This window comes from Copadichromis virginalis, linkage group LG7, assembly GCF_057382275.1.
Source record: "Copadichromis virginalis isolate Kocher_CV1m ecotype Utaka linkage group LG7, C_Virginalis_male_GT1.1, whole genome shotgun sequence".
Taxonomy (NCBI): Eukaryota; Metazoa; Chordata; class Actinopteri; order Cichliformes; family Cichlidae; genus Copadichromis; species Copadichromis virginalis.
The window spans coordinates 10,297,469-10,320,704 of NC_140624.1; the positions used below are offsets into that span (position 1 = coordinate 10,297,469).

Below are 23,236 nucleotides of genomic sequence, written 5' to 3' on the forward strand. Positions count from 1 at the left end.
ATTCCTAATTTGTCAGTATATTTTTTTCCTCCTCATCCAAGTTATAATGCCCTTGTACAATTTCTGTCTCAGAATATCATTTTTCATTCTGCATTTCTGTCACACTTCTCTTCTGTCTCGTCCCCCCCCCGACATATGGATCAATATGGTTAATAGTAGAGATATAACGTCTTTCCCTCTCACTAACCTCTTTTCACCCTTTGTCTTCTCTTTTACTTTGATGTCTCATGCCATGTGTCAAATGACAGCATAACACATTTTTCTGAAAAGAATATAGCAAGTCTCTGAGAGACAGAGAGAAGGCAGGAGAAGAGAAGAAAGTATATCAACCCCCCACAGGGCAGCAGTGAGAGATGGGCTCCCCCTCTGAGTTTGGTTCTGGGGGTTGCCTGTCACTGCACCCAATCTGGTGCCAGCACACTCATTCTCCCACTCCATAAAATGAAAAACTGCCAGTGCCCTGTCTGCTTTAGTGTCTCTAGCAGAATTCCAACTATGCTTTGTTTGAATTACCACTAAAAAATCCAGTTGGTTTCCAAATGTATTCATTAATAAAAATCTGAACCATTAGGCATCAGTCATAAAAGCTCATTGCCATGCATAAAAATAATTATTACATCGCATGAGCAAGGCAATGATGGCATTATTTGGTGCTATTGTGTATAATATGAATATGTAGAATCTGCAGGAACTCACAATTTTGGTACATGGGAAGGACACGGACGGTGTTGAAAACACGCAGTTCTTTGTATCTTTGGGCTGAAGGAAGGACAATACTCGGTGTATAAATGCTCAATCAACAATCATTTATTTCCATACAATTCAACAATAAGAGCATTACAACGTCCGGACGGGAGAGATGCTACCAGAGGGTCAGGCACATGTCTCAAAATGGTGACGGGTTGCTCAGCTTTTTATAGTCTCTAGTGGCCCCCAGCTAGTCGTAAAAGCCAAAACATCACATTTTTTCTCTGTTACAGCGCCTAAGTTATGACCTCGGCAGTTGTTTCTCTGCTTTCTGTAAGGTGGGGGTGTGGAATGTGGTCTGTCTATCTCCCCTGTCTTTAGACACAGAGTCTCCTGCTTACAACCTTCTCTTCATGATTCAACAATTAAGCATGTCAAGAAAACAGTGTCACACATTCCCAGCAGATCAAGGATACAGAGTGATGCACATTTATCTAATGAACTAATATGTGAATATGTTCTGTTAACTCAAAAGTATAATGAGAACTAAACTACATACAGATCACACACTCTATTTTAAAGGGTATAATGTGATCTACAGCAGTATTCTAATTCAACTACTTTGATTACATATATAAGGTAACATATAATAACAGAATAATATCACAATACCCCCTTTTGATCTCTCATTAAAGAGATCACTAATAACAAGCACTTCAGCGTTGCAAGGTCCAGGTTTTCTTGATCCTGAGGCCCTCTGTCCCCCTTTAACGGGTGGACCATATGGGGGATGACCTCTGTGTTCACGCAGTTCAGATGCAAGCAAAGTTAGATTTACAACCATAACAGCAGTTACAGATGACACTCCCATCACTCCCCATTTTCCCACAGCCTTATTTTGGTGCTCCAGTTTTCCACTCCCATTTTAATGCCCCCTTATACCTTTCAAATGTACTTAGACTAGAACCTCTGTCCAAGGAGCTTTTAACCTTTATTTTTATTGCTGCAGCTACCAGTGTCTTCCAGTTGGGTGATTCTCAGCTTCTTTCTACGACCTCCGGGGTTAGACCACCCTTTAGTCATTGCACAGTTCCTGGTTTTCGCCAACCCCTTCATGGTTATTGCTGTGTTTGTGGGATCCATCTTCTCCAGGAGCCCAAACGTCATGACACTTGACCCCAGTTGCTGTCTCGGCAGTCCCTACATCTGTCTCTGCTGTGAAGGGTCCTCACATCTCCGGGTCCCCGTCTGGTGTCTGTTCCTTTCTCTGCAAGAGACAGAAAACCAAAACACCTCTCTCCCTAGCCTTGATAATCTAATATTGTTATCCATTGTTCTTCTAATGATTCAAATTTGGTTTAAAATATTATGTTCAGGACTTATTCTAATCATAATCTATGTGTGTGCAAAAGAAATAAAAAATTAGTGAACCCTTTCTAAGTCTAACACATTATAAGCTTAAGTTCTACCATAGCTAATTTATTAAACACAGAAATAACGTCATAAGATGTTCATAAAACCATTGTTTGATGTTCGGACTCAACTCCCCCTTTTTGACACACTCCCATGTGTCAATTCATTGGAGCTAGACAATTAAAAGAGAAGGTTAGTGACATCATATCTCAGAAAGTAACAGAAATTCTTCTCTCGAGTACCGTTGCTCCAGCCTTGTCATCCCTGAGGATCTTCGATCCCGAAAATGTCCCTTCTCCTCATGTAATAAAGTCTGTCATCCTTCCATGCCCTGGTAACTGGTCCATCCAGAGCCGTAACATTTTGAAATGTACATACAACAAGCCAAACCACACCTTGGTCACACCAACCCTTTTCTGCCCCGAAGATGTCCAATGCCATCCTAGTATGGACTGTCAAAAGTGGCTTTAACGCTGACTATCCTGACAATCCATTTTATAACGTTCCCTGGTCAGATTTGCCAATCTCCGCACCAGGGTTTTAAACTTTTCGCCATTTCCAGTAGTTGTTATTTTTATTTAGTTTCGACTCCAGATTTTCAATTTTTACCAGTTGTAATTAGTTTTTACCAATTCTTTGCTAGTTTAGTGTAGTTTTTGTTTTCTGAAAATCCTTAGTTTCAATTTAGTTTTAATTGTGTTTTGCAAAAATTAAGTGTAACAAAATCCCAGTTCCATCATATCAGTCATGCTCTTCTGGTTATCCTTGGGTGTTGAGACTAATAACTATTAACTCTTGCCGCACCGTGTGGTCCTAATTTTGGTTCAAGTGAATTGATAACCTTTTGAAGGCGATTGTTTCACACCTTTATTTATATGTCCCAGTCCTGTTGTCTCGGGATACATCACGCTGCCTTATCTGGGGTTAGCTGTTTTCTGGGGATGCGGGTTGAGTGGGTGAGCTCTTCAAGGAGGGGGAGTGTGCTCCCCCTGATGAGGTCTTCTAGGTAAGCTAGGTTAACCTTCTTGTGTGGGCTTTTCAAGTGCACTGTAAGGTTAGTGGGACTTTTAGTTTTATAAATGTCCCTCATGACCCCCTGATGACCCAGTATTTCATTTTTGCACATTGTAGTACACATTTTAGTTTTTGCTTGTAGCTCGCATACTCTACTTGCCACTCCTCTAAGTCCTGATGTTTCTTAGAGAGGGCAACAGTACCTTTAAAATTATATCACATGTGTGGGGGTGTGGCCTTGCCAATTGTTTTGCCCACCTTTTCAAAATGGCTGGCGTGCCCACAAGCATATTTCATGGAAAAAGAAAGGTAAGCTTGATATTCACATTTAAAATGTTTTGTTAAACTCAGATTTTTATTTTATTCTTTTTGCAAGTACCCCTCCTCGGTGGCGAGAAACTGTTGGTGTGGTCAAGTGGGTGCTCTAGAAACAAACGCTCAGGACAGAACAGTTATCAGTCATGTACTTCCTACAAATTTTGCATATGTTTTATTCCATATTGATCCTCTGAGTGTAATGGTACATTTTAATTTGAATTTATCCAAACTAAACACAATATTTTCTTTATTTACTTTGCTCTTGTTCTTTTGCAGTACCACATCCTATCAAATGTCCCTGTCGATTATATTCTACATTTAATAACTTACTATTTCAAGTGAGAACCTAAATCATGTGGACCAATGTTTATTATTGCATATCTCTATTCTGAATGTGGCCAGTCATTCATAGGTATTGTTCAATTTTGGCGATTTTCCTCTATAAAATTTAATTGACTTTTTACAGTGGCCTGCTATGGTTAATAATAACATATTCCAGTCATGAGTGATATCAATAGTTATCTCCACTGTAGCATTTGGCATTCCCAATAATATAACATGATACCTTAATCAAAACACAGCTAATATAGCACAGTTTTCTTAATGCAAACATCAGTAACTCAAAATCAGCAACCACAGTGTTAAGTCTGCAGTTCATACTTATGTGAAGCTAGAGTCTCCTCCTCCAGTCTCTCTTATCCTCCTGCTCCTGAAAAAACAAAACAAAACAAAGCGAAGCATCCACCCTTCTCTTGTCGGCTGGGTGAATTGTTTATTGGCATTTACTAATCCTAAAGTGGGTGCAGTCATTGTCTCAGTATCAAGTCAGTCAAAGCTTTTAGTCGTCAGTCCATCACAGTCCATTCACATGCATACCTCCATACACATTCATACCAGATGTTGCTGATAATGGAGTCTCACGCGCAACCTATTCGAGCATCCATCACCAGCAAGATGACGTCATCATTTTAAAGGAAAACAATTCCTTGTTGTTTTTTTTTGGGCCGGATTGACTCGGTGCAATCCTTATAGATCAGTGTTCCCTATAAGTGAATTTCTCCCAAGCCAATTACAATCATGGAGAAGCACACTTTGCAACTGTTTACAGTAATAATATTTTATAGCGCTTTAAATTTCAATCTTTCAGGCCTTGTTTAAAGAGCTGATTGTTAAATCATGAACTCACAAAACATCAACATATCACCACTGGTGGATCACACCTCTCAGATGTTTTTTCTCCAGTGCACTGTAACAAAAACGAAAACAGACATAACCAACAAAATACTACTACAATAACACAAACTAGGGCCCGTTGCAGACATGTCCAAGCATAAAACTATCCCTCTCTCGCTTACGAGAAAGAACACAAGCCAAAGCTCACTGATAAAATCAAGCTAGCGCTAAACAAAACCAAACAATCAACCAGAAATCCACAGGAACATTTTGCTTCCTGCCGGGACAATATTGTGTGGGAATGAGAACCTCAGGTGCCGTAACACCTTTTGTTCCTCCTTGAATTAAAACTCAATCACAGAAAATGCCGTACTCCGACCTAAACTTACACTATTAATTCATCAATTTCACTCTGTGCCACTGTTCCTCATCAGGGCTGTGTGAAGCACAGCAAAGAACTCAGTCAAGGCCTTGAGCCATAAACAGACATCACGCACAGACATTGTTTTCATAACCAAACTTTTTAGACCTTATTCCTAAACTCTACATAAATGCCCTCTGGGCGACATATAACACATTCTAAGTAATCAATGGCTCCTCATAAAAATTATGCATTGGGATGTTTGTGTGCAGCATTTTGCATATCAGCATAAGCAAAGCATTCTTCATTGCATCAGCGTGTGTGTGTGTGTGCGTGTGGATCACTCTTTATTGCACAAGCGTGTGCATGTGTATGTGTGTGCATCACTTCTCAGTGAATCAACATTCCCGTGTGTGTGTGTGTGTGTGTGTGTGTGTGTGTGTGTGTGTGTGTGTGTTCATCACTTTCCTGTTCTGGTGTTCTGGGTAAACCACGGCCTGAAGCATGCCCTGGGGTCCTGCCCCCCTCCTTTTTCAGTTTGTTTGCGACCATTGCTGCTGCTGCTGCTGCTCAAAATTCAGTCCGTCCTGGTTCTGACCCCAATTGGGGCAGTCCTTTCTCCAGTGTCGATGTTCACCGCAGGTGAAACCTGCATCTTCTTCTGTGTTTTTGTCCATTCTGAGGTGCCTTCTGTCCTCAGTTACTCCTCTTGTCTCGGTCACGCCCTTTTTCGCCACCCGATCATCCGTGTTGGTCCATCACTGTCCTGCACAGTGTGAATGCAAAGTTATCAAGGTCAGCATTCTTTCGCTCGGCCTTACTTTTCATTCGGGCTTGGCGGGCGTCTCTTTACAGCTCTGTCAGCTGACGCAGTCTGGGAATTTTCCCCCGTGTAGTGAAACGGGCCTTAGGTTTAGTGCTCTCCGTCTCGGCTGCATGAGATCACATTCCTGCAGGTCTGTTGACATTCTCAGGTCGTTGTTGTGGGTCCAGCTGTTGCAGCATTTGGTCAGTGTCACGTATGGGGGAGAGCAGGAGTCCAGTCAGCCTCGGCTTTCAGGGCCGGCAAAGCAGCCTGTAATTAAATATGTATAGAAAAAACAAAAACAAAACAAAACAAAAACAAACTAAAAACAAAAACAAACGAACAGGAAAATGTTGTTGTGTTGGCTGTGTTATTCAGAGGGGAGACAATGGGGCCAGGCCCTGTGTCAGCCTTCTCTCCCCCTTTTTTTGTTTTTTGTCTCCCGATATAATCAACTCCTAACCCACCAAGTTGACAGGACAACACCGGTATATGTTAAAATTCTTAAGATCATGTTTAAAAGCCCAAAAAAGGAACTTTCTTTCATTCAGTAATCACTTTTATTAATCAATCAACAGAAAACATGTCACAATTTGAATCTTTTAACCACTAAATTTGTTGTGTCTTGCCTGGTTGGTTAGACCAGTGTTCCTTTTCTTTTTTTTTTTTTTTTAGTTAAATTGTTGTCCTGCAACCCAGAGGGTTTCTTTGTCAGTAATGTATAGACTTCATCATTTAAGTATGTTAATTTTTCTTTAACCTTGCTGGAAAATCTTCACGTGTTCATGAGTGTAAGCTGTTTTTTCATTGCGTGTATGTGCATTTGTATAAAAGCAGGTTAATTTTATCTTTTCTCAAACTAGGCGTTACCTTAAAAGGAGCCTTTCTCTCAGATTTCTCTGCTTGTGTGTTTTTGTTTCACCTTTTTGTTGTGATGCTCCGGACGCCTTCCCAACCTCCACAAGTCCGTTGGCCCCAATTTTATGTGTTAAAACTTCTCTTAATTTCTCCTCTAATTCTCTCCTCGCTGCTGTCTTTTTCACAGCTGCTGATTCGTGCTGGGTGTGGTTCCCATTACCTATAATTTTGCTTCGGCCGCTGTGCTTGTGGGGGCAGTTGGTCCAGGTCCGCAGCTTCCTGTATTAACACACTAAGAGATTTATTTTAATTTCATTTTCATCACTTTTAAACCGATAAGCAGGCAACACGCCTACCTTGACAGCGTAAACTGTACGCCAGTCTCCCAACACATTCCTCTCTCTACTCCTCTATAATTCTCCACTGCACACCTCTTACTATCTCTCCTTTTTATTTTTATTACACCACAGAGTAATACACCCAATTATGCCCGTCTATCTCTATGTGGCTCCAAATTCCCTCTTTATTTTAATTTCACACTCGTCAGGGGACAGGCACACAACAATTTCAACCACTGAAACGAGGAATTCAACCTTTTTATATTTCTTTACTAATCTAGACTCAACGTTTGTTCGCAAAATGTGTCTTGTTCTAGTCCGGAAATAAATGTGAACCCGTGATTACACGGCCGTTCCAGTGTTATTTCCGTAGCTATGCGGGGGCCCTCACCTCCCCAAGTCACCACCTCGGCACCCGGACAACGCCGGTCCTGGCCACGCGTCCACGGACAGGAGGGTCGCCACTCCTAGGGCAAAGTTCCACAGGTACACTAGGCATCAACCTTTGATCCTAAAATGTGTATTTGCTCTAATGTCCTCCTAATCAAACACGTCAACCGTCACTGTCACTGTGTTCACGCTTCACACTCCACACAAAAAACACACTCAGAGCGCGCCTCACTCACACTCTCACTCAGTGCGCGCTTTACCCACAAGACAGCACCCAGAGCGCGCCTCGCAGCTTCACACACACTCTCTCACCCAGAGCGCGCTTTCACACTCACACACACAACACTTTTCCTCAGCGGGAATTTTACACAGAAACCTCTGAGCTCAACTATTAGATCTTCTTAAAGCACACTGCACCATAGACCAAAATACCCCTTTCTCTGCGATTATGACCGCCACCACGGGGCAAAGTCGCATCATAAACGTGATGCTTGCATCCCCGAAGTTATACCAGACATCATAAACCAGGTTTTGCTCTATGTACTTCTTGGCAAGTAAAATTTTACTTTGTTTTATGACCGCAGCCCTTAAAAAAAAAAACTCGACTGACGCCACAAACCACCGTCAAACCTCTGTTCAATGTACTAAAATTAGCACCAACCACTACTGCACTTCACGGCCGCATCACCGGAACACGGCCGTATCATAAACCAAACCTACGGACGTGTTTCGCTCTCGCGTTGCCAGTGTTTAACCGCACCGTGAAGCCAGCATCTGCTTTTCCTTAAATCAACTTCTATTTCATAGCCGGCAAGAGCCAGGACGTAACCGACACCATAAACAAACTTCAAACCTCGACTTCAATGTACTGAACTAATGGCCGCGTCTTCAGAATAAATTCTAATGTATTATTGCTACAGAAGCCAGTATTAGACAAAATTAAATGTGGAAGGTAAAGTGGCTGCATCTAGTCCAACGTAGTATGTTATTAGTATCTCGGTAGAAGCAGATTACTGCAATCTAGACCAACGTAGTATGTTATTAGTATCTCGGTAGAAGCAGTTTATTTAACACACTGGAATTCAGCCTCAACTTATGTTGTTAGTATCTTGCGCCAAAAACCAGACACCGACAAATTTACTGTGAAAATACATGTGACTCAGCGAACAGATTAATTTGGAAAGCCCAATATGCACATTTGGTATTTATAATACAACAGGCTGTGCTTACCTTTTTATTTTTGGACCGGTCCTCTGTTCACCTCGCCTCACGATCTCACCAAAGGTCAAATCTGCACCTCCTCAGCACACCAAAGATCCGGGTCACGGCACCAAGTTGTTGAAAACACGCAGTTCTTTGTATCTTTGGGCTGAAGGAAGGGCAATACTCGGTGTATAAATGCTCAATCAACAATCATTTATTTCCATACAATTCAACAATAAGAGCATTACAACGTCCGGACGGGAGAGATGCTACCAGAGGGTCAGGCACATGTCTCAAAATGGTGACGGGTTGCTCAGCTTTTTATAGTCTCTAGTGGCCCCCAGCTAGTCGTAAAAGCCAAAACATCACATTTTTTCTCTGTTACAGCGCCTAAGTTATGACCTCGGCAGTTGTTTCTCTGCTTTCTGTAAGGTGGGGGTGTGGAATGTGGTCTGTCTATCTCCCCTGTCTTTAGACACAGAGTCTCCTGCTTACAACCTTCTCTTCATGATTCAACAATTAAGCATGTCAAGAAAACAGTGTCACACATTCCCAGCAGATCAAGGATACAGAGTGATGCACATTTATCTAATGAACTAATATGTGAATATGTTCTGTTAACTCAAAAGTATAATGAGAACTAAACTACATACAGATCACACACTCTATTTTAAAGGGTATAATGTGATCTACAGCAGTATTCTAATTCAACTACTTTGATTACATATATAAGGTAACATATAATAACAGAATAATATCACAACGGGTTATATTTGCTGTGTCAGTAGTTACTTGCAAGCCATACATGTGCAACATTGTGCACTGTGCATATGTAAATGTAACAATGAGAGTTGTCTCATACCTTTTATTTTGTGAACAAACATACTGACTCATCAAAATGAATCTGTTGATATCTGTAAGGTCAATTTGGATTATCAAGCTAACAGAAATGTTAATGCTAAGTGGTGGATTTACTGAGTACAGTCAGTCTGTGCCATCAGGTACTTTTCTGAAACCATTAAAACGTCTGTAGGCAGTGTGGTGGTGCTGAATATGATGTTAATTATAATTATAAGCACCACCACCAATAATAATATGTATTATATTGCATGAGCACTAATCAGACCTATTAAGTATACCCTGAAAAACCACTCTCCTCAGATACAGTCTAAGAGAGAAAGTCAACTTAATGAATAGTTCAGTTCAGGTAAAAAGGCATCTGATAAGTTAGAGATTGAGTTGTAAGTGAAACACACAAAACAAAATTATGACAAAGATGTTAATTATTTATAAATTGTACATGCAACTGATGAATTAATTCATGTAATAACAGAACCTGTAGAGCAAATATGCAACATATGAATGAGTGTGAATAAGATGTAGCCACCACCTCAAAAGCATCTGATAAATGCAGAGCGCAGAGTTGCATCTAACAAAAAAAGTCAAAGTTTTGAAAACTGCATTACAGAGAAGAGGGTTAGTTGCACCTTGTGTGTCTAAGCTGGGTGCTGAGCATCTTAAAGGAGGCAACACTGGGAACCTTCTAGATGCCATTGCACAAATGAAATTGATGCGTAACTTAAGATAGTTGTGTTTTCTAGACAATGTTTTTGGAGGCAAATTCAAAGATGCTTCTCACCAATTACAAATGCCTTCATCATTCAGTGGAGGTGTTAGTGTTGACTGTCATACCCGCCATCAAAGGATCAGAAGCTCTTCATAAAAAGGAAGAGCTTAATGCAACTGTAAAATAAGTTAAACTGGATTTTCACGTAGCATAAAACTTTAGTTTTAAAAGAAAACATACCTCTCGTGGTTAATCAGAGCAAGGGCAAGGGTGAGATAGTGCTGAACCTTTTTTCTAATGTATGGAGAATGTCTTACATTAAGAAGTCTTGATGTGATAGCTCCAGTGTTGGGTAAGTTACTTTAAAATAGTAACTTAGTTACATTACTAGTTACTTCTCTCAAAAGTAACTCAGTTACTTCAAGTTACTCGTTACTTTCAAAGTAACTAGTTACTAGGGAAAGTAACTTTGGTTTTACTCAGAATTCTCTTGTTAATGTGTTGCTTCCATAACTTTGCCAATCTTCTAGCTTGCTTACTTGCCACAAGTGCACTGTGCCACCTACCAATAGAAAGAAAAAGATAATGTGCATATTTCCACGAGAGAAATCCCACGCCTGGACCGTCATTGACCGCTGCCATGATTCTAGCCTACGTCACAGTGTCATCTGCGCCTTTTACATCCAACACAAAAACTGCAGTCGTGGTGCTTTCGATTGTACTCAGAACTCGGAAATTCTGCCTTCCGAATAGGAAGATGTAGGCAACACCAGACTGCAGATGAGCTGCATACAGAGCTGGACTGGGACAAAAAAATCATCCCGGGCATTTTGACTAGAGACTGGCCCACCATTATAGGAAAAATCATAAAGCCTTTGAATGAAAACAAACACTGTTGTGACAGTGATGTACACTGTTTTGATGGTATATATGCATCAATCTATCAATCGTTTGTTGTAAGATTCAGATAATTATTTTTTAAAAGCGAGACATTTTAAATGAGAATAAGAAAGAAAAGTATTTCTTTGTGCCCCCCTTTCCCTGTTAATGCCCTACCTGCCCCCCTGGCAACACTTTGCTAGACCCGCACCTGCACAGTTACCAGCTGTCAGCTACTTAGAAAAGGATCCTGGGGTTATTTGTCTCTCAGAAACAGTTCATAACTTCCCTTCAACTCATTCATGTCACCTAAAAGGTAAACCTGTTTCTCCATCACCTGTTCAGCTCTGATGATCCAGTAAGGACATCTCCTGGTTTCATCTTCATGTTTCCCTCTCACCACATAACCAAACCATATCATGACCAGCAGCTTTTTTTTACAGCTGTGGCTCCAGCAAACATCAGCTGATACTAGAAATTAATATTAAATAAATTCTAACAACAGCTGATCAAGCTTAAACGTGCTGCTGTTGTTTAGCGCGACATCCGCTGGTTTCCTCTTTCGGCGCAAAGTGGGCGATAAACAAACAAGAGAGCTGATCAGCTGATCATTGATCAGTTTTCATGATTGAAGTAGAAACGGGAGAGGGAGGGGGGAGAATGAGAGAAGAAGAGGCAGCTGTGCAACGTAAAGACACAGAGTAACTCCAGCTTTGTGCCTTTTTCATTGTAGCTGAATTACGGGACAAACTGTTCCTTTTCACCTCAATAAGAAACGCGTAATATTTTCTCTGAATACCAGACGGGACGGCTGGCAACTCTAATAACTTATGAACAAAATAAAGTTAAACATCATTAACTTCATAGCACCCACCCAGCTGTATAGAAACTCCGTCATGCTAGCTAGCACGCAGTACGGAAAAAGTCAGAATAACGAAAATAAACTCCACCTAAACTTGGTTCATATCTGACCCAGAGAGACTGCAGGTCATAACTTCTTACCTGAAGTTCAGTTCACACTTGGACCGGCGGCCGCCTGGGGTCTCTTTTCCTTCTGCGTCCCTTTTCCTTCATCCACCTGCTGGCCTCCACCACTTGCTAATGTTACTGAATCTGTGGAAGCTCCGCGATAGCCACCACACGAAGTAACGAGTAACGACCCTATCTAAATCCCAGTAACGACCCTATCTAAATCCCAGTAACGAGTAACGCGTTCCTGATTTTGGCATAATAACTAGTTACCGTGCTCGTTACAACAATAATAACGTAGTTACTGTAACGCGTTACTTAATAACGCGTTAGTCCCAACACTGGATAGCTCCAACTATCAAAGCTCATCTTGTAGAATGCAACTCTGATACATTTTTGATTAAAAAGACACAGACCAGTATCAAGGTTACCATTTACAAGTACATTAATTGGAAAATTATCTTTAAGCAACTAAGTCATGTTTGAACTTTTAAAGGGTACTTTGACTTTAAGTCTAGAACTCGAACAATGAAACAAATCTCTACACTTTCTTTCTTTTACCATGAAATATTGTCAAAATTAGGAACGCTCTGTCTTCAAATAGTACAGAGAAAGTAGTCTACCAATTTCTAACTTCATGCTCGAACTACTGCTAATGCTTACTATCAGGATGCTCCAATATTGTGGTGAGAATACCGGCAGGAACTAGGACGAGAGCTCATATTTCTCCTATATCAGTTTACTTTCACTGCCGGCCATTAAACCTAGAATCAAATTTAAAATCCTATCCATCATATATTAAAGATCTTATTTTACCATATTATTCAATTCAATTCAATTTTATTTATATAGCGCCAAATCACAACAAAAGTTGCCTCAAGGCGCTTCATAGATACAGAGAAAACCCAACAATCATATGACTCCCTATGAGCAAGCACTTTGGCGACAGTGGGAAGGAAAAACTCCCTTTTAACAGGAAGAAACCTCCGGCAGAACCAGGCTCAGGGAGGGGCGGCCATCTGCTGCGACCGGTTGGGGTGAGAGAAGTAAAACATCATAAAGACATGCTGTGGAAGAGAGACAGTGATTAATAAAAGATATGATTCAATGCAGAGAGGTCTGTTAACACATAGTGAGTGAGAAAGGTGACTGGAAAGGAAAAACTCAATGCATCATGGGAATCCCCGGCAGCCTACATCTATTGCAGCATAACTAAGGGAGGATTCAGGGTCACCTGGTCCAGCCCTAACTATATGCTTTAGCAAAAAGGAAAGTTTTAAGCCTAATCTTAAAAGTAGAGATAGTGTCTGTCCCCCGAATCCAAACTGGAAGCTGGTTCCACAGAAGAGGGGCCTGACACAGTCTCTATGGAGATGGGGTTTTTTTTTGGGGGGGGGGGGGGGGGGGGTAGCAGGAGGAGAGAAGCTGCAGAGAGGCGTGTAAGACTGCAACTCTGCTTCCTGGTCTCTTAGTACCATTGATGTTAAGTTAGACTCTTTTTCTCCAATTGATCTTTCTTAATAAATTTGTCCATATTTCTAGAAATGAGAGCTGCTCCATCCAAAGTGGGATGGATGCCATCTCTCCTAACAAGACCAGGTTTCCTCCAGAAGGTTTGCCAATTATCTATGAAGCCCACATCGTTTCTGGGACACCACTCAGACAGCCAGCAATTTAATGAGAACATGCGGCTAAACATGTCACTCCTGGTCTGATTGGGGAGGGGACCAGAGAAAACTACAGAGTCCGACATTATTTTGGCAAAGTTGCCAATAAGTTTGATGTGTCACATGGCCCTCTTCCTATTGAAAAAACAAAAGTTGTATCCAAGATGGCTGACTTCTAAATGGCCACCATGGTCACCACCCATCTTGAGGAGTTTGCCCCCTTGCATATACTAATGTGCCACAAACAGGACTTTAATATCACCAACCATTCCCATTTTATTATGGTGTATCCATATAAATGGCCCACCCTGTACTATATGTTGTAGACTAGCTTGCTGTTTTTCCCAATTGGGATCTTTGTTTTTTAACCCCCCTACCTGTGCTTGGGCTTCACTATTGCATAGATTTAAACCTCCTGTAGTCACCCAGATGTCATAAGTACACTTTATTATATTATTTACCTTACTTACCTTACCTTACTCATCCACAAACAGGACAGGTGTATAACAGCTGATGCATCAGCTGACCCAGGAACACAGAAGTAGGGCTGCTCGATTATGGCAAAAATGATAATCACGATTATTTTCACTGAAATTGAGATCACGATTATTTGACGATATTTATTTAACCCTTTAAGACCTACTATAGAACCAAGTCCACCAGAGCTTATATTCTTTTTTTTACATGCTGTAGTGCCATTTGTGGGAGCATTTCAAGTTGCTATACATCAATACAACTGTTATAGCCCATATTTTAATAATATGTATGCATTAAGTCCATAGTAATTACATAAATTGCAAAAAAGTGCAATAAACTACAAAAAAAATTGAAAATCGCTTTTGTTTTGTTTACATATATTTCTACTTGGAGAAATTTAAGAGGTTTATCCCTCAAAACTTTAAATACAATAAAGTTGCAAAAAATAGTTTCCCACCACAGGAAATTTATTTTGAGTGTCTTCATAGTTTTATTTTGGAGATACAGCAATTTTTATATACTGCAGGAAAAACAAAAAACAATCCTATGATGCAAATTTGCAAAGAAAACAGCATGTGCATCATTTCACTGTGGGAAGTGTTACGAACAGCTGATAGGAACGGCAAAGCGTGTTTCTGGAATATTATGTTTTTGTTCCTGCAAGCGCTTTTTATGCAATTTTTGCAAAGCTATATGTGGAACGAAACCGTGACCGAGGACAAGCTGATGGCATAAGATGTAAGTACAACTCCTCCGGTTTCATATGCAAAACAAATTATTGCGCTAGCTTACACGGTTCAGGTTCTACAGGGATTTAAAAATAGTTACACAAAACTGAGCGTGCTGCTCTGACCGGCTTTAAAGGGTTAACAATGACTTTAAAAAATAATATAAAATAGTGTGCAACACCACTGAAGTTTTTTTTTTTTAAACTCTCTTTTCAACCAACGGCAGTCACTCTCCAAATAACTTCTGCTTAGCTTTCCGAGCTTCCCTCGGGTCCTCTTAATCAGCGGTGTTACGTTCCCCCCGAAAGGGTCTAGGCATGTGAGTGAGGGGACCAGTAACAAATGAGTCCAGAACAGAATGAAAGGAAAACAGACCAGTGTTTTCAGTAAATACAATAGTCTTTATTATAGATCATCTTAACATAAAGAGCCGGCAACGCCGTTTTACCAATAACACTTGGAAAAAGAGAAAAAGGGTTGCAACAACAAAGAACACAACAACCAAACAAAAACTCCACACCACGAGGAGGTACTTCCAGGGGCCCACAAGCTCACCCTGTCACTAACAGCAGCTGGCTTTACTGCTGCCAAGGCCCACAAGCCCACACTACTCACGCAAAGCAGCTATGCTGTTTCCACAACTCCACACTTTGAGCAGGCTAACCACACACAACGCAGAGACACCAGAGAACACCCCCACCCTGTTCACAGCTCATCCCCAGCTTATATGACCTCCGAGAGGTGATTGCTGACTGGGCCCAGGTGGTAAATGAGTCCAATGAGCAGCAGCTGTGTCCTGGGGAGAGAGAAGAGCAAGAGAGAGACGGGGGGTGGAGCAAAAGAGGAGGAGGCGGAGAAAAACACCACGCCCACACAAGGGCAGTATCAGGAGGCCCAGCTAGGGCCGTAACACCCCCTCCCATAAATACAAACCAGTGGTTTGTCATAGAACGTCCTACCCAGCTTTTAAACATATCACCTACCATCCACCATAATAACGGTTAGGCATACCCTGCCGAATCTGCCAAGACCTTTTTGATGGGTTGAAAACACTGCACGGGGTTGGCTCAAGTCCCTCAACATAGTGTCCCAAATGACAGCCAAATGTTTTTTGAGCCATCACATATGGAGAACCCATCAGGCAGCTAGAAGGCCTTACAGCAACACTTCTCTGACGCTTCTTCGCTAGGTCATGGCAAAAGGCATGCTGGTTAGCCAGAGGTGCAGGTTGAAATGGTTGTGTCACACACAATCTATCACACTGTAGGTCATCTGGACCCGAGAGACCGTCATCAGGTGGCAGATTACAATTAGTTGATCTCTGACAGTGACCAAATGACACCACTGAGCAATTATGCTCCAACTGTTGCCTAGGACTGGCAACTTTGTCGGTTTGTGAACCACAGTTCACTCTTTTGAAAACAGATCGATTTTGCTTTGAGTTTGCTTTCAAACAGTGAGCAACCAGGTGGCCAGGTTTGTGGCAGAAGAAACAGAGCTTTGTTTTGGCTCTTGAAACCACGCCTGTATCGGCTTTGTTAGCTGGCACACTCCTAACTCCCAAGACTGACTGTTTCTGTTTGTAGGCCCCACAATCTGCTATTAAATGGCCAGACTTTAAACAGAAAAAACACTTTCTTTTTGCCTTGGAATGGGACACAAGTACCTCACCCTTTGGGTACTGTCTAGCTGGCACATCACTAACCTTCACTAGGTCATCGCGTCGGTCGTGCTTAATGACACTGGTTTTATGGATGAGGGCAAACTCATCAGCCAGTGTTGCAGCCTGCTGTAGCGAGGAAACCTTCTGTTCATTAATATATACCGCGATGCGCTCAGCAATGCAGTTCTTAAATTCCTCTATGAGCATTAGTTCCCGGATCGAAGCCGGGTCAGTGGCTTTGCAGGCCGCACACCACCGATCGAAAAGAACACCTTTTTCCCTGGCGAAATCAAGATAGGACTGACCCTGACCTCTTCTCAACCCCCGGAAACACTGCCTATAGGCTTCTGGGACCAGCTCATAGGCCAGCAGGATAGCCCTTTTCAGCTTGTCATAGTCCAAGCTGTCCTCAGCTGACAACGAGGAACAGACTTCTTGAGCCTTACCCGCCAGCTTACATTGGAGCAAAATGGCCCATGAATCCCGTGGCCAGTGCAAGGCCGTGGCTATTCGTTCAAACGACTCGAAGTAGCTATCGACCTCAGTGTCACGGAACATCGGAACCAGACGACTGTTTTTCCCTACGTCAAACGAGGTGTCGGCCTGACGAATGGAGGCAGTCGGAGGAAGGGAAACCTGCCGGAGTTCCAGCTGTCGCAACCTCACAGCTGTCTCTGCCTCCACCTCCACCTTCATCAGCTCAACCTCCCTAGCCCTAGCCAGTTCCGCGTCCAAACGCCTAAGCTCTAGCTCCCTTTTCAGCTGGAACTCTCTCTCACGCTGCTCCTTCTCCAGCTGGAGACGAGCCAGACGGACACGGAGCTTAGCATCCAGCTTCGAGCCTTCACTTGATTCAATGGAGAGGGGTTCGAAGCGAGGCACTGTCATGGGTTTGTCCTCAGGCAGCCCCTGATCAACAGGTGTCGACACCAATGGACCTACAGCTTGAGCTGGCGCCTGCAGAACGGGCTGAGACGCTGCACCACGCTCACCCTTAAACACTGCAATATCAAAGGTAGCCATTGACTCTAAAACAAAAACTACCTGAGGCTAACAATAACAACAAAGAAGCACCACCTCCAATACACAAATGAGAAACAGGCGGGAAAAGTGTGGCCACAGGTTAACCAATAAATAAAAATACCGCCAACCCTCTCCCCAGACCTGCCTACTAAAATCTTAGCCTAGTTAGCTTCTGGAGTGTACCAGGCTCGAGGCAACTTTAAAGGCTAAGCGTCAAGTGCACAAAGCACCGACAAGCCTACCCCCGACAGGGAACTAATCCCCACCCGGGATTACTCCGAAAATAATAAAGGAAAAATAAAAAATGAGTGCCTGAAGGAGGAGCTTACGCTCAGCTAGACACTCCCCTTTGCTAACTGGAGAGAGAGCGCAGCAGATACCATACAACTAAACAAGCCACCGGCAAACAACTCACTAAAACTCAATTGCTGTTCCTTCCAGTCATATCCCGGACGAGCCCCCACTTTGTTACGTTCCCCCCGAAAGGGTCTAGGCATGTGAGTGAGGGGACCAGTAACAAATGAGTCCAGAACAGAATGAAAGGAAAACAGACCAGTGTTTTCAGTAAATAAAATAGTCTTTATTATAGATCATCTTAACATAAAGAGCCGGCAACGCCGTTTTACCAATAACACTTGGAAAAAGAGAAAAAGGGTTGCAACAACAAAGAACACAACAACCAAACAAAAACTCCACACCACGAGGAGGTACTTCCAGGGGCCCACAAGCTCACCCTGTCACTAACAGCAGCTGGCTTTACTGCTGCCAAGGCCCACAAGCCCACACTACTCACGCAAAGCAGCTATGCTGTTTCCACAACTCCACACTTTGAGCAGGCTAACCACACACAACGCAGAGACACCAGAGAACACCCCCACCCTGTTCACAGCTCATCCCCAGCTTATATGACCTCCGAGAGGTGATTGCTGACTGGGCCCAGGTGGTAAATGAGTCCAATGAGCAGCAGCTGTGTCCTGGGGAGAGAGAAGAGCAAGAGAGAGACGGGGGGTGGAGCAAAAGAGGAGGAGGCGGAGAAAAACACCACGCCCACACAAGGGCAGTATCAGGAGGCCCAGCTAGGGCCGTAACAAGCGGTCTCCAACCTTTTTTGCGCCACGGACCGGTTTATGCCCGACAATATTTTCACGGACCGGCCTTTAAGGTGTCGCGGATAAATGAGGGAGGGGCTAATAATCGGCTCAGTCATTTTTAATGATCGTTGAAAGCCCAGATCGTAATCGTGATTAAAATTTGATTAATTGAGCAGCCCTACACAGAAGGTATGTAGGTGTGATGTAAGGGGACCCAGGAAGTGATTCTGAAACAGAAGGATGGTGGTTGACTGAGAAGGTAACTTGAAATTTCCTGACCCAGGAGCTGGGAAGATGCTGCCTTGGGGAGTTGGGAAGCATTGATGAATGATGATAAGGCATGGTGTTGCGGAAGCCACAATTTTTTCTGAAGGACTTACCAGGAGTTGGCTTCTGGGGATGTTAGGGGCAACATGAGACAGTAAACAGATCAGTGGTTAGCTGACTCAGAAGAGCCACTGAGCTAGATAAATGGGATTAACGGTGCCCTCAAGGGCCACATGTTCTGGTGCAGCGGTGGGGGTCAGTAGGGCTGGGCATTTTCCCTTTAAAAAGTGCTGCAGGTTTACTAGGTCTAATACTGTACAACAAAGAAAGCGTGACTGGAAAAAAAACAAGTTAAAAAAATTATTGTCCTTATTTGGAACAATTTTGGTCAGCTTGTGTTTTTGTGTTGTAAAGTTAAACAAAACAGAATACATCCTAAGTGCAGTCACTGGGAATTTTAGGAAACAAAAATGTGACTAATAACAAAGTAACTCAACAAAAAGGTAACCCAAAACACAAACTTGTTTAGATATAAAAAAGTAGGCAAGGGAACAACGAGTTTAAGAGCAAAGGAAGAGCTCGGTCCACAGAATGACAAAAAGCACAGATACTCACGTTCATGACATAAACCATACAAATACACTCACCTTGTCCTTGTTTCTTTTATTTAAGTCCAAAGGACTTAAATAAAAGAAACAAGTCCTTTATTTAAGGTGCCACGATGCCACTAAATGGCATCGTGGCACCTTATTTTATTTAGTGAGAAAAGGTCCAATGAGTGTCTACGGGATTATTTAAAACCTCCATATCCTGTGCTATTGTCAGGTGTTTTGTTTGGATTTGTCTATTGTTATCATAACCCCCTCATTTTCCTTTTCGGAATATGCATGAGGTAACTCATTTTGTAGATTCTATTGTGGTTTTCTAATTACTGTTACTTGAATCACTATTCTGGTCTATTGTGCTTGTTGTTTTCCCACATTGTCTGTGTGACCTACTCCTTTTCTATAGTTTAATTAATTTTATTTAAATGGTACGTTACATTTGAGCGCTGATTTCGAGGTACAATTTAACAGTGTTTCTATTTACTCATCTAATGCGCAAACGACAAGTATAAAGGATTTGGTACGATTTGCTCAGAGGGACATCGTCCCATCCCCTCTTATTTTGCCAGCTGAGCAAACTACTCCAGAAATATAGTGCAGTTATTTACTGTATTGCTTATGTCAGCTCACTGATGTCAATTGTAGAGGTTTAGGACAGTGCTACTTTTTAATTAACACTGTTTACATTTGTCTGGCATCCATCTTACATTGATTGCGCAGACAAACAACTACTTACCAAGAAGCACAAGCAATTCCCTGTGCCCTAAAACTAAAAGCACCATATTGCCCTTCAAATCCCTTATCGGCCCACTTCAAGCACCCGTACTAACCCCGACTGTCCTTTTCAGCTCTCAACACACACACAAATACATGCACGCACACCTCCCTCCTGACCTGTTTAATCCTTAATTACCATGTCTAATTAGACCCTGACATCAAGAGGTCAATCAACTAATTACAGAATCAGAAGATGAAAGGAAGAAGAAAAGAGGACCAGTCAGAAACCTCACAGCCATGACTAAAACCAACCATCGCCGTCATCTTTTAAACACACATCTGTTCTGCACATACCAGGGGTAACTGAGTTTCACAATGCATTATTGTATACTTGCAGGCGTGTGCAAGCTTCGGGTGTAAAAGTATCCCCTCTGACATCCATAAATGCATGCATGCTTTCATAGATATGATAAGCGTATGGACAGTAAACACTATTCTCTGTGACAGGAGATTCCCCCATAATGCAGCTCACCTTCAGGCCTCTCACTCACAATTTACAGCCTCGCCTCTCATCGATCTGCAGCTGGGGATCCATGCTGGGTACGGCGCAGGTCAATCTATCGGATGTGTGTCTGTGTGTGGTAGGTGAGGTAATCATGTATGTTACTTTTACAGTTAGTTGTATATTTGAGCATATGGATTTATGCACATGTAAGCATTTGTGTTTGTGTGTGAATTTAATGGTGTGTTGTAAAGTGTACGCATTATTGTATGTGTGAGTGTCTTCTAAATCGATATTTGTTGAACTGTCTTGTATTTTACAGCTGCATCAATACTAGGATCAGCGTCTTAATCAGCAGTGTGTATCTGCCCTGGAAATAGAGTCCCCGGGGAAATGCTATTTGGAACGCCGTAACAGCATTGACGCAGGCTGCCCCACAATCGTTCCACCTCCCGTCATCAACCCTTTCATCAATGCTACGTTCATGTACAGTGAAGTAACTATAGGATGCAGCATTATTTACACTGAAGACAGCTGATTTTTTTTTTCTCCTCAAAAATCCTGCCCACGTCATGTAATTTCACACATATTGGCTCTATTTTTAATGAGCTAATGATTTCAACTTCAGTACTGTGTTTTGCTCCTGACAGCATGTTGGCAGGATTGTCAGTTAGTAAACTTGTCATGAGAACATTAAAGAAGTGCTGAAGATCAAAAGCTGGAAAAAGGAAATGGAGGCTATGTTCTACTGCCATAATAGACTATAATTTATGGATAGTCAGGCAGAGCCACATCACCAACTGTCAGGATTTTATTGACAATAAATCCAGTGAAAACAAGCAACACAGGATATTACATCTATATGTTATCATATTTTCTGACTCCCTTACTATCACATTTGCAGTGCTCATATTATTAAAATGGATCACATGGATGTTGAGGCGTATGATGAGGTACAGATTGTTGTTAGATTTACTGGAGGTCAGGCCACCGAGCCATCCACCACCGAGCCTTGTCTAAACCACTGTGCACCAGAGAATCTTTCCAGATGGTGCAAACAACCTATCAGGATTGGGCTCTACCAGACCCCACGGGTCCTCCTCCAAGCCTCGTTCCAGGATGGGACTCCAGAATCCCTTCCACAGGCAAGGTCACATTGTGGTTCTTCTCTAGGGGTCTTTTGAATTGCTCTTAATCTTCCCACACATTCTCTTGGGATCTCTCAAGCTCAACCAAACTCCTCTACCATTGTAAGATTGGGATTTTCTGAGTAGCTGTGTATTGTTAAAAAAGTTAAGACTGTGAGAATATGAGAGGTTAATCCTGTGACGCGAATCACATTTTCTAATATGATCGATACGTTCTTGGAAAAGACAGTTATTTGCCTCTGACATTTCTTTTGGGTTCTGGCAGATTATCTGTGCGCTGTAGCAGAAACATTTTGTATGGATGAGGTATAATACTCAAAGAATTGTAATCTTGGGAAGATTTGGAAATTTGGAAAAGGTTCATATAATTCTGGTTTTGGTCATCAACCTTTTTGAGAGATTTGTATTTGATCTGACTTGTGAGTTCTCATTGTCCACTGACATTAATTATAATTCAACAGTGCTTAAATATACTCACTGGCCACTTCATTAGAATTAGAATTAGAATTCAACTTTATTGTCATTGCACATGCACAGGTACAGGGCAACGAAATGCAGTTTGCATCCATCCAGAAGTGCTTTAGTGATATAGATATATTACAATATATATTAGCAATAATATAGATATGTAAGTATATTACAGAAATGGGTCTATTATGGTATGTTATAATGTACACGGTATGAAGTATGTTGTGAATATTCTATAACTATAAGTATGTACAGGCTGTAGGCTGTGCTTCATCAGTTACACCTTGCTACTACTGGGATGAACCCTCCTTTTATCTTCAGAAACACTTTAATTCTTCATATAGTTTCAAAAGGCTGCTCACTTGGCAATAAGTAGCCCCCAAAAATAATCATCAAATATTCTTACAGAAACCACCAGCCTGACCACTTATGCAAGGCAGGATGGATCCATTCTTTCATGCTGTTTTTGCCAAATTATGACCCTACCATCTGAGTGACTGAAAAATTAAGACTCATCAGACCAGCCCATACTGTCCAAATTTAGTGAGCCCATACAAATTATAGCCTTAGTTTTCTGTTGTTATCCAACAGGAGTGGCACCCAGTGTGGTGGAAGACGTATGCCAAGTGAAATGGCCATCAGTGATTTGTTGACTTCCTTCCTCTAGAAGGAAGCAAAGACAAATGCTGCTAAATAATTGGAGATAAAGTATCGGAATTTCAGGAGCGGGACCACACCTCCAAACACGTTCCTTCTGGTTCTTATCTATATATGTTCCCCGAGTTCTACAAGCTGTTCATTCTTGTTTACGTGCTCCACCCTCCCTTCCCTTTTCAATTAACTTCTTCACTTCTATTTAGTGCATAGACATATACATAGACTCTATAAGAAAAACATTTAGTCTC

At 42.0% G+C, this 23,236-nt stretch overlaps 1 long non-coding RNA gene across 1 annotated transcript; it reads right to left on the reverse strand.

Moving 5' to 3' along the window:
* Window positions 1-5,859: 5,859 nt before the first annotated feature.
* On the reverse strand, window positions 5,860-9,317 carry LOC146704481 (uncharacterized). Its single transcript, XR_014921173.1, has 2 exons — window positions 8,588-9,317; window positions 5,860-6,041 (listed from the first exon to the last, which is right to left on the reverse strand). It is a non-coding gene; the product is annotated as an uncharacterized LOC146704481 (long non-coding RNA).
* Window positions 9,318-23,236: the final 13,919 nt, after the last annotated feature.